The sequence below is a fragment of the Sesamum indicum genome, unplaced genomic scaffold, assembly GCF_026168435.1.
Source record: "Sesamum indicum cultivar Baizhima isolate 11 unplaced genomic scaffold, ASM2616843v1 HiC_scaffold_113, whole genome shotgun sequence".
Lineage (NCBI taxonomy): Eukaryota > Viridiplantae > Streptophyta > Magnoliopsida > Lamiales > Pedaliaceae > Sesamum > Sesamum indicum.
In genome coordinates this window covers 32,501-43,316 of record NW_028292356.1, presented here as the reverse complement: position 1 = coordinate 43,316, position 10,816 = coordinate 32,501, and the positions used below count along the sequence as shown (strand labels likewise).

The window sequence follows — 10,816 nt, the reverse complement described above, 5'->3', positions numbered from 1 at the left end:
AAAAATTTTATATAAGGAGACTCCTGCGGGTTCATCAAAGCTTATGTGAGCAAAGAACGGCTAGCCCCTATTTCGAAAGGGCACTCCAACACCTGGAGGAAATCATCTGTTCTGGAGTTACAAACAAGGAACTCCATTCTGTTGACTCTACCAGATAGAATAAAACCCGTATTTTCTCAAAAGAAGAGTTTGATCCTGGCTCAGAAGGAATAAAAACCTGCGCCAGCGCCGCTGGATGATGCAGAACGCTTTTTTTTATAGAGAGAGAGAGTCAAGGGGACTTCTGCGGGCGATTCTGTAACCGCAGGCAGCCCTGCCGACTTAATGATGGCCGCGCATGAGATCGCACGAGACCACTTTGATGTTGAGTCGGGGGATGCGAACATAGTGGCCCTAAAATACCTTCTGCGCTATCTTAAAGGCGAAAAACTTCCATTTTGAGACCGCGACCCATCGCGGAGCACTTTCTCACTGATTTAGTGAGATAAGTGTGAAATTATCCTCCACAAGACTCTGGAAAAAGGGCTTGGGTACGAGAACATAATTGGAAGAAATAAGGATCGAAGTTTAGACCGCTCACAGTAGTTCTACCTATAGAAAAGATCATCAGAGAGGAGACAACCCATTTATGATTCCAGCCTAGAAGACTAGTAAAAGGAAGGATCAAGAATGTTATATATTTCAGGAGCTAGATTAGTTGCCGATAAACAAGTAAGAATTGCCTCAACAAAAATTTATGGAATTGGACTTAAAAAAGCCATTCAGGTTCGTTATCGATTAGGTATCAGTGGGAACATAAAGGTAAAAGAATTAACTAAGTATCAGATCGACCAAATTGAACAAATGATAGGTCAAGATCATGTTGTTCATTGGGAATTGAAAAGGGAGAGAACGAGCAGACATCGAACGATTAATTTCTATTTCTTGTTATCGTGGAATTCGTCATCAAGATGGATCGCCCTTACGCGGTCAACGAACTCATACTAATGCTAGGACTTGTCGCAAGCAAATTCGGAAATGAAAGAAGTCTACCGAAAGCCCTTGGTACTTGTCTGATCAATCACACTGATAGCTTCAATAGTTCACTGAAATTTTTTCTCGTTTTTTTGGTATTTCACCGCTTACTAATCCAGTATACGTATAGTAGGCCTCCTTCGCCACGACATTAGTGGCTTAGCCCTTCGCCCGCCTATCGTATCGGCTCGGCTTCGTCCTAGAAGCTACTGCTTCCGCCTCTCTAGGCATGAGCGATAGCTCATGACTGGTATATGGATCTTTCTATGTAGTGGTCGGCCTTCTAGAAGCTTCGCCAGAAGCGACTAGTCGCTTCCCGAATGCCTCGTTACTTTATTTAGTTTAGTATAGTCTAGTTTGTTTTTGCCGCCAACGTACGCTACTAGGAGAGTAAGCAAGCTAGCTTGCTTGCATTCTAGAAACATTCCGTGCCCTTCCTGCCTGCTTCAATTTATGTGAATGATCATGACAGCTCTTCAAATCCTATTCGGTTTGATTAGATATGTCACTGAAAGAAAGTGATTCCGTTCTCTCTCTGTTTTCTTTTCGGATTCCGAGGATGCGCCGGTCGATCCTAACATCTTTATCTGAGGAGCCGGACGACGAAGCCTCCTCCTCAGATAAAGATGTCTATGACGCTACTCGCCCGGCAAGAACAACTTTCTCTATTTTTCTTTTTTTGGCGAGTTCGGTCAGGAGGGAGAAAAGAGAGATACTTTCTATCAGTCAAAAGCAGATACCGCCCCCCCGTGCTCCCACGGTCCGCTTACCGAGGAATAGAAAGGAAGGACCCGGGGCCAGAACAAGTTGGGTTGGGGTAGAGAGCCGTAAGCGCGGTGGGGGGTGACAGAGTACGTGCTCGTACGGTTCATGGAAGGATATGATAAACTACTTGATTGTTGGGAACCTTGACTCCTCTATATTCGAAATATGCCTCTCTAGGAGCATTACGATCTGCAGCTCAAATGGTCCCTTATGAAGTCTCTATTGGTCTTATTCTTATTGTGCGCCTTGTGAGCGCGTTTGGATCCGCGAAGGCAATCGCTCGGCTGTTCCCCTAACCCAACCCGGGAACGGACCGGAGGGAACCGCAGCATGGGGAATGTCCGCGTCTCGTCGCAAGGCTCATTTTTAGTTGTGGATCATAGGGTGGGCAGCTTTATCGGCTCAAGGGCCGGGGCACAAGGGTCCTGGTACTATCCAGGTGCGAAGAACCCCGGAGGTGACTGCAATGAGCAGAAATCTCACTCACGGGCCTAAACGACGAGCAAACACTCGAACGTGAGAGCAAGGGATCACCCAACGAATGGACGAGCTCAAAGGGGGGAGTGAGGCAAGAACCATGCTTTCAGAGAAGTGGTGGTCCGAATCTTATCTGAACTGCGAGAATAACTGACTAAGCCGTGCCATAAGAGGTCATTCTCCAAACGGGGCGGGGTCAAGCTTTTAGGTTGTTTAAGTAGGTTGGGTGACAGATCGGCCATAGGAGTACTCCGGGATATAAACCAGGGCAACAAAAGTGGAGCATACGACGATGCCGCCCGTTTTCATTTCGTGGAAGTCCCCGGCAGAGGAAAGGGCTGTAGGTGATGGCGCGTTCTGCTTCTTATCTAGAGAGGGGCGCTGAAATCCTTTCTATTGGTTCGTGCGCGGCAGCTGGTATAGATGAAGAAAGGCGGGCCGTTCGGGACCTATTCTAAACTATTCTATTAATAGGCGGAAAAGCGAAATAGGAAAGCGGCCGAGCTGACTGATGAGTGCCTTTTTAGCCTTTAGAAAAAAGGCTCTCATGTGAAGCTAACATGGCTGGCTACATTCAAGTATAGCCAAAGAAAGATGAGACGGGACGGACGGTCAGAGGCCGCAGCGGGACTACCACTTGGGATGGGAATGGCTCAGCCCACATGCATCATTTGATGAAAGCACTCCAGTCCAATCGCCTCCTCGAAGTGGTTTGTCAACCACGCTTTCCCTCCCTCAAAACAATGCTCCTCGCCAAATGCCCTTCCTGGGGCTTGCCTTGCCTCAACATCTAAATAAATAAAGGGCGGGCGCCCAAAAAGAAGCAGCCCAGCCTCTTCAAGAAAGCTTTGCTTGGTAGGCGCTGCCTACTCACTCGGACAATGCTCTGAACACTTTCGTGTGCAGTTCCGCCCCCTTATCGCATGCTGAGTCACAGGCAGCGCCTCGAAAAGCACGGACGAGCCACATGCAGGGAAACTTGCACGTGTGGTTCTGGCCGGGGACCCCGGTATACTGTACTAATATGTGTAGGTCCCCGTAATTCGAGTGAGATTGTCATGGCGCAAAAGCAGATATGGTCCGGTATTCCCTTGTTCCCTGTATTGGTTATGTTTTTTATTTCTCGTCTAGCAGAAACTAATCGAGCTCCGTTTGATCTCCCAGAAGCGGAAGCTGAATCAGTTGCAGGCTATAATGTAGAATATGCGCGGGATGCGATCCTTAATAGTTCACTGTTGGCGGAAGCCAATGTCCCGGGGTCCCGGGGACTCATTCTGACTGAAACAAGGGGCGGGTCTTTACCAACTTCAAAATATTCTCTTTTAGGGAAGCCAAAAAAGGTGAGCGCCCCTACGCGAGCCTTATTGAAAAGGCCCCTTACTATAGATAGGGTGTTAGCGCTTTAGTTTGATTGCAGGGGCGCGCTTGACTAATAAGATAGAAAGGGCTTTTCTTGCTTCTTTAGTAAAGTCTCGCTTTTTTATATTTATAGAAGTAGGTGCTTGCTAGGGCACTCTTCATTCTTCATTCGAAACTAATGAGTGTCCGGTAGGGGTTTTCTGCCTTGTTATCAAAAAGGGAGTTGGGTAAAGCAAACTCCCTCCTTGGAGTAGCACGGGCTTAGTCAAGTAGAACCGGGTTGCGCTGCTTGATGCTCTGATCGAAAACAAATCAGTGGGGCCATGCCGGTACGACTGAATATGCGTTAGAAAGGTCAATCCCTCCCCTACGACACCAAAAAACCCGGGCCGAGCTTCTAAACAGCCCGCCCGCTTCCATAGAACAATATCGTGGCAACGTAGACCTAAGTGGTCATATTGAATCCTTGGGAACCATCACAAGTACGGCCGGCCTATATTTGAACGAAAATGCCGTGTCGTCCAGCGGAGCCTATAATAGTGGAAGGTGACTCGCGCAGACAGCTGACTCCTTTTCAATAGAAAAGAATAGCCAAACCAACCCAGCTGGCTGGTCAATCTCAGAGATCTTATCGGCCGGCAACCCGGAGACGGACGACCACGGTCCCGACCTTACCAGCACCGGAGGTGTACTAATCAATGAACCCCAGAACCCTACTTTCTTTTCTGACAAAATCAACCGCGGTCACGACATCTTGTTAATATTGATTGAGTTTGATGGACTTTCGCTGACTGAATCCATCCATAAACCTAGACCTCGGTAACCTTTGTTACCAAAGCGTCACGACAACATCCAAAGGCCACCTTTGGATTCTTAAGTAGGGGGGAAAGGAGGAGCACGTAGGAATGCCGACCACTACATAAGCCACTAGTGGCTCAGAGAAAGCGAGCAGCACCTTGTATAGGTTGGGCGGAGCTTGAAGAAGCGAGCCCCTATCAGAATCAGAGAAAGCCATTGCGCGCTAGCCTAGCTAGCTAACGTTTTTCAGCTGGCTGTTATGTTAGTTGTAGCGCGCCTTCCCTCCTTCTCTCACTTCGGAAAGATTTAGCAGTCTTTTTGATGACCTGGTCGAGAAAGTACGATACATCGGTGTAAAAGATTGAGTTGGATCTGTGAGGTTGGTTATAGTAAGGCCTGGTCGGAAGGTGTTCTTGCCTCTATCATTAGCTCGGGTAGTCGGAAGTGATGGCCAAAAAGTAACACTTTTCCCCCTTTCAGCTTCAACTATTCCCTAAAGATGGGGGAAGGGACCAATTGAGATATCAAGAATTTTTTTTCCGTTTCGATCTTCCCTGATTATTATGTCACTATATCACCGACAAGGGAAGACCACCTAATTTTCACTTCTTTCGCTAGTGTGCTGAATAAAATAATGTACGCAGCTTTTGGTAACAAGTTAAATAATGAGAAATCCTTTGGCTTGAGGCCAGAGGTAGGAATGGTAGATTATTATTCGGAGGTTGTCAGCTGGGGCAGAGTGGATAAATTGATCTATTTGCACTTTCTCCCTCTCTTGCTGAATATTGATCGACAATCTCTTTTATCTTCTTTTTCTTCTTTGATCATAGAAAAATACGCGATCGATTTACTATCAGCTTTCCTATATCGTCCAATTCTTGATATAAATGGCAAAGATTGGTCCAACGAAATTGGTGGAATACCAATGTGCTGTTGTTTACTGAGCAATTTGCTCTTAAATCATGTCATGCGAGTCTTTGATCCAATTTTTCTTTCTAAATTTCCGATTCGCTCGATATTTATATGAAGCATTCCTGCCGATTACTAAAGAAGAGTCATTCTCCATTGAGCATCTGCTGTCTTTTTTAAAAGAAATTTCTTTTCAAGATTCAGTAAAACTTGGCTTAATAGAAAAGGGTGGTTCTCCTATTCCATGCCAGGGCGGCTTTCTGCAAGTAGACGGAGACGGTAACATTTTCTTTATGGATAAAGAGTCGCTTTTTACCTTTCATTTTCGAATTTCATTTGGTTGTAAAGAATGAATGTCCGTTTAGTTAAGGAACTGCTATGTACTTTAAAGGGAGGGAATAAGATTTTTCTTGTTTAGCTTAGTTTCTTCGTCTCTCGTAAGAGAGCTTTTCGTTCGTAACAAGTTAGTCATGGGGAAACCTGTGGCTGGATTGAATCCTCATTAAATACGCAGGTATCCTGCTTCTCAATGTAAAGCTAAACCTTCTCAAAAGGGTAAATAAATAGGAGGGCCGAGAGATTGAAATAAGGATACGCGGCGTTTAGATCCGAAAAACTAGTCGTCTATTCGGAAATGAATCCAATGTTCTGTTAGAGCTATTGAGTGCCATTACTACCCAATCAGTCTTTCCCTAAGGGATTTTCCTTAGTTGCGAAGAAGTGAAGTAAGGCAAGCAGAACTGATTGCTCGAACGTAGGCGCCTTATTAAAAGATGGCGTTTTACCGGGTGAGGAAGAATAAAGAAAGTCAAGTAGCACATCACGGAACAAGAAGGAGAGGAGAAGTCACCTAGCCGCGAGTCAATCAATCCATCTATATATGATGGATAGTACGAAGCCTTTTTTCAAAGCCCGAAGGCGGATAAAGAGAGATCCCCATCCGCTTCAGTCGAATATTACCGTTAGATTAGACGTACATGGGCGATACACTCAATACAGCCGGGATAGGGAGAGGTCAAATACAAATAAAAAGGCATAGCATAGCTTTCATGGAGACTGCTTTCTTTACACAGGTGGCATGGAAATAAAGAGAAAAGACCTTCTAATAGGCGGTCCTCCCTACATACAGTCAAAAAGTACGGACGGGAAAGGGCTAATTAGAATATGCAGCAGCGCTTAGCCCCTCCACTCAACTCAGCCATACAAGCCTTTTTAGTTATCCTATACGTTATGTGCTTAGAAACATAGTTACACGACTTCGATTCCTCAATTACATCGACCCTTGACCCTCTTCTCTCAGAAACTGTCCCAAAGCTTTCTTCTCTGCTGAAAGAGGCATGAAGATAGAGAAGTCTGCTCACATCGGATTGGATTCAAGCTGGAAGACGGTAAGAAGAGAAGCCTTGTCCAGAGGCTTGTCGTAAAGCAAGAAAACTCACTTTGACACCACCCCATGCAATGCACGTTAGGCTATCCAACCTGTCACTGGCGTTGTAGCGCGCGAGTCTGAGCCAGGCCAGGGAAAAGACAGAGGATAGACTGATATGCACTCATAGACTAGCCAGCACTCATAACACACTCACTGCAAAGACTATTCTACGATCTTCTTCTTCAGCTTCTTCTCCGATTTCCGTAATCCGTTGAAGTGCACCAGACGAAGACCATAGGGCAATGGCAATTTCCACTCATCCGATCCTTCCGCCCGCATGCGTGTATGACAAACATAATAGCCTGCAGGTTTGGTACTAGTAGTGCTTTCTTTCGCCTTTATCAAAGAAGTCAATCGAAAATGGGAGGTAGATATTCAACGAATGGGGCTTCTTCCCTGCTCCATCTGCTTTTGACCTTCTGGTGGGCGAGAAGTCCAGTCCAGTATTGACTTCCGTCCTTTGAGCTACTATCGACCTTTGTTTGTGAGAGAAATTCCCTTTTTCTACCGACTGAAGCGAAGGTTAGCAGCCAACAATTGGTACCCTATGTCCTAAGTCTTACTGTCCTTACGTCAGCGCATTGGCACCTGCTGAGCGAGAGATTTCTGTTTGAACTCTGTCTGTACTGAACGGAAGGGAACCAATAGGCTTAAAGCGGTTCTTCGCCTCAAGGCTCTTCTCTCGACCGGATGGGCCTATGTCACTAGAACAGGTGAGGAAGACCTCCAATCACTGTACTGGCAATTCAAGATGAACTCCTTCCATGCCAACAAGTAGAGTACTTTACTTTCAAAAGAAGCAAAAGAAGGGAGATGAGATCAAGCTTTGAAGTTGGTAGCTGAAAGAAAGCTGTTCGTGAAGGTCAGGCCAGAGCATAAGGAAGGAAGCTCACTCAGAAGCGAACTCCTACTACTAGAGTACCGAAGCTCAATGGCATTGATCACACCTACGGCCAGAAGAAAGGAAATACCTAGCGCCCCGGTCCCTCCATTGACTGACTGGCTTAGAGGCCATTTCGCGCAATGACCAGTGCAATTCGCGCATCTGTCGGTAGAGGGTTCAGATAAAGTAAGTAGCTCGCAAAGAGGGAGTTCCCCGGCTGGTACCAATAGATAGAGCGACTAGTAAGAGTAAGATAAGCAAAGGCGGTCCTTTTCTTTCCCCGGACCGATGACTCGCTCGTTCAGTACTGCTAACTATTTATTATAGGAGGATGCCGCCCCCTCGGGACTACCAGTAGCTTCGGTTGTTGAATCTCGTGCAAGTTAGGTTGTGGCTGCAAGCGGAACGTAGGCGCTTTAGGTGTGTGTTGACCATGCACTCTCGCTTCGTGTAATGTCGTATGTATGATAGAGGTGGTGTGGTCATTGACCTCAATGCTAATGGTTATCCCCAAGGTTCAACGAATGAATGAAGCTATGATCGTACCCGGATAGAGATGATGGTCTTCCTCTGATGTCTTCAAGCCGGCCATAATAGAATAGATAGGCGAAGCGGTCTGTTCTCGCCTATTGATAGATAGCAGGTTGCTTCCAAGCTCAAACCATTTGAAACTGAATTGCGACTTTTTTCTTGTTATTGATAGAGTGCTCCGCCCCTGTCAAATAAAGTATAGGGAGAGAACTGGAAGAGAGAAGGAAAAAGAGCAAAGGCGGACGAAGGACGGGAGAAGAATGGCTGACACGTTGACTGCCTTCGATACTAGAAAAATAACCCAAGCGGTCTAACCCCCGGGGCGGACCCCAACCGAAAGGCGCTAGACGGACTAACGGCAAGCGAGATAAAGAAAGCAGCTGGCCCTATGTGTAAAACCTTGCCGCGGGGGAGTCTTTCTCCAATGAGAATAAAGAAAGTTTTTGGGCAAGACAAGAAAGAAACTCGCCCTTTGACACCAAGGGATAAGAGCTGATTGCTGGCGATGACTTGGTGAAGGGAATCTATGAGAGAAGGTTCTCGAACAGGGTTCCGACCGAATAGAGCACGGAGCCAACGAGTTCAGTCGAACAAGGTAAGGAGTCTAAGGGCAGGATCAAGCTTGAAAGGAATGGACGGGCGTAGGCTTAATAGTGAACGCTGCTTATAGATATGAGATCGATGTCTTAAAAGACAGATGTCGAGAGAAACTGTTAGACTTCTTTATTGCGTTGCGAAGAGAGATCGAAGACGAAGATTTTCTGACGCAGTGCGGGCACTGGATGGAAAAGACAGATAAAGGAACAACCCACCGGAAAGGCATACCTCAAGGAGCACCAATCTCCCCCGGCAAAGATCTATCTGCACGAAGCCGACCTATGGATAGAAAGAAAGATGCAGGAAAGGAAAATGAAATATGAAAGAAAAATATGCTTTGGGAGTGTGAGATAGGCAGACGGGGAGTACGCAGCCGAACAACCGCAGGGGCTTCCAGCAGTGATAGCTGAACTAACCAGATGGCCGCCCAAAAAAACCTGGAGCTGACATAACAATTGAAATCTCCAATCAACGTCAGGTCCCGGCTATCCGAAAAAGGCAGACTGAAGCGGAGGATCACAAAATGCAAGACAACAAGGGGCGAACCAAGCGCTTGCGCGAAGGAAAAAGCTAATCAATCAGAATTGAGACAGGGGCGAAAGAGAGATTTTCGAGCCTGCAAGCAACAACGGCTGAAAAGCCGTTGCGCGCTAGCTTGTAGTTTAGGGGTATAGTAGGGGTGCCCCTTTCTAAAACTTTTCTAATAAGGTAAGCTGAACCCTCTTCTCTGGTAACCCGCCGCCGCATATGTAGAAAAAGAGGGAGCGGAGAAGGAAGAACAACCGTTTGACTTTGGCACATGAGGTTAGGGTTTGGCTAGGTAACATAATGGAAATGTATCGGACTGCAAATCCTGGAATGACGGTTCGACCCCGTCCTTGGCCTCAAGGAGTGGTGAGCAGCACAGAACTTCTTTCAATCAAATGGCATAGTAAGGGGCTTTCCTTTGTTAGAAATCCACAGACAACATTCTAGAACTTCCAAACCAAAGAAATGCAACATGAGAAGGAGCTTTTTACGTTACGCTTCAATAGAATGAATTCAGTAAGGGTAGAGTACGCCCTATGGTCGATCGAAGGTCCTGTGCCACTTTCACTCCAATCTATCTGACCTTCAATCCATCTTTGTCCAGCCAGTTCATAACAAAATGTTAGACCAAGGCTAACACAACCGAATTGGTTGAGGAAAAGGAAACCCCAGCGACCAAGCACTCCCGCCCCCAAAAGCGGAGACCGAAGAACCGCCAGGTTGTCGAGGACACGTCTGAAGAAGAGGCGGGCGCCCTCTAAGTTTACCACCCTACCTACTAATGGACTGTGAGGGGGGTAGGCGAACGGGAACCGACCGAAAACCCGAACCGCTTGACTGACCCCTTCATAGTCCATTCATTAGGGTTGGGGATGAATGAAACCAATCAGAAGTGCTCGCGCAAGCGAAGCCGGCTAACTCTCGAAGGGGCCACCAACCGCCCGAATCACTGCTGCAAACCCTCCCTTTACTCAATGGATAGCGCTTATTCTCTTTCAATCAACAAAATGGGGGAGAAAGAAAAGAAAGAGGTCTTTATTGAAGAGGCTTTGCACCTGAAATAGGACTAATGCAGATCCAGAAGAATGGGTCTGGGCTTTCGAAAAGATGAAGATGCAAAGGGTAAAGAGACATTGAACAACCAACCTGACATAAGGATTTTAGCTCGCGCCCACTTAGAAAATGGAGATTATCGGACGGGGAAAAGCGGCACTCGACATCTATTAAACAACACCAAGAACAAAGCCATACTATGCCCTCCTCGGGAGAGAAACTAGTGATGATTGCCATGAATGCTGCCCTCGAGGACGTGTACAAGAAGGTCTTTGCCGATTCCTATCAACATGGTGCATCTCTTAGTGGAGGGGCGTGAAAAGGCCGTGGAGACTTTGACCGAATGAATAGGGATCAATTGATAGATGAGGAAGAGAATCCAGGATGAACGCTTTTTTCATTCGCTATGCGCTGACTGGATGCGTACTCGCGTGATCAATCGACGGACGGGGGAATTGCGTGAATGATGAGAC

At 46.6% G+C, this 10,816-nt stretch overlaps 1 protein-coding gene across 1 annotated transcript in view; it reads left to right on the top strand.

Moving 5' to 3' along the window:
- Nucleotides 1–8,047: 8,047 nt before the first annotated feature.
- Nucleotides 8,048–10,816, top strand: part of LOC105155298 (NADH-Ubiquinone/plastoquinone (complex I) protein) — an 8,834-nt gene continuing 6,065 nt past the window's right edge. The window contains exon 1 of the mRNA XM_088877370.1: nt 8,048–10,816. This exon is cut by the window's right edge and continues 2,384 nt beyond it. The gene's annotated coding sequence lies outside the window, so the exon portion shown is untranslated.